Below are 1810 nucleotides of genomic sequence, written 5' to 3'. Positions count from 1 at the left end.
AAATCATTCAAACTTTATTCGTCACGTTCACCTTCCATCATTACAAAGATTTGGGGCCCCTAGCTCTGATTGTCTTTAGCCATTTTGTTCAGAGCCCAGTCCCCCACCTCTTCAAATCAATCACCAAAATGAGATCAAAATCTACCTCATTCTTCACAGTTCACAGATGAGTCCATAAACAGAGGATGGAAATAAAGGGTGAGCAGATCAAAGAGGCCATGGAGGAAAAATACGGTCCAAGAATCATCAAGTATTAACGGTTTCTCTTTTACTTTCCTGCAACGTAAAGGCTCAAAATATTGATCTGGCAATACATGAAAGAAGTTTATTTTTCCAGTAAAATGAAAAAAAAACGCACAGCTTTGTAATGTCGAAGCAGAGGTGGTAAATGTGAAGAGGATGAGATTTGAGAGCACTTATTTTCACAGCTTCTCTGGCTTTTTTAAAAAGAATTATAGCCAACACTTGAGACACGACAGCATGACCATTACTGAAACTCTCCCACAAGAAGAAGAACAGCCGGGCGAACAACTCGTACAATCAAGACAGCACTTAGAGAGACTCACAGCCACGGAGAGATGGATCATAAATGAACATTTCAGGCGAAATAAAAACATATTTTTCAGCTGGCTCCCAGTCAGACATAGGAGGAAATGTATTTTCAAATACACATTGAGATCGTACAGTTTATTTGCCATTATTTTTCTACAAATGACTGCCAGAAAGCACCTGAACACAACCTTAGGATCACATTTTCTGCCCAAATCGTACCATATCAAATGAAAATACAGGACATTATAAAATAAATGATAGGAAGAAATACAGACAAAATCTGTAACATTGTGAAATAATCCAACAAAATGTTCATTATTCTTATAACTCATACCCGAACATCACAGCTGCCTTTGCCCTGTTTGACCTGTTTGAAAATAAAAAACACTGTGGTAAAAAGTGGCGTTTTGAAATATTGCTATTATAATAATAAAAGCTGCCTGTAAAACTGTGAAAATAGTTTAATCTAAATAAAACATTTCATAATTGTATACATGAGGACTGTATTTATGCAAGCCATAACGTCTTATTCATTTATGTATTATTGCACAAATGCACAATGCTTAATGGTCGACAGAGAAACACATTCATTCTGTGTTTTCTTGTTATTTTACATAAAGTTGAAGCAATTCAGGAGTTTTACTTGAACCCAATTATTTTTCTATTACATGTAGCAGCTTTAAATCAAGCTAATTCAAATATAGTTGATAATTATCATCACCAAACGGATTTTATGTATAAGGCCGGTGGTATTAGATATTATGAGTACTTCAATCGCCACCAAATCCATTAAAAAGCCAAAATAAACAATGAATTAATCCCAAAATCCTCCCAACTATTACAAACACCGGTTCTTTTGTTAATCCTTAATACACCGTCTGCCCCTGGAAATACTCAGCATGGAATTAAATGTGCAATCATCCCCGGCAGAATATAGTCCCCAAAAAGCCTTATTATTGTTAAAGTAACAGCTCCTCAAAACTACATTTCACAGCTGCATAAAAAAAATAAAAATAATGAAAGCACATATTTGTGTCCCGTTTTTTAAGATTTACAGCAGGTTTCCAGCGTTTGTTGACACAGAGACGTGAAAAAAACCCAGCCTCATCCGTTAAAGTGAGTATTTGCAGTGTATGTACCTATTACACATATATGAACACATTTCATAAAGCGGTAAATAAATAAAAAAAGACTGCTGTGCATCTCGTGCTCTCAGAGCTGAGGTTCCCCGGTAATTCAGATAAGCCCACTTTGAATT

This window comes from Trematomus bernacchii, unplaced genomic scaffold (assembly GCF_902827165.1).
Source record: "Trematomus bernacchii unplaced genomic scaffold, fTreBer1.1, whole genome shotgun sequence".
Classification (NCBI taxonomy): domain Eukaryota; kingdom Metazoa; phylum Chordata; class Actinopteri; order Perciformes; family Nototheniidae; genus Trematomus; species Trematomus bernacchii.
This window is presented reverse-complemented; position numbering follows the sequence as displayed.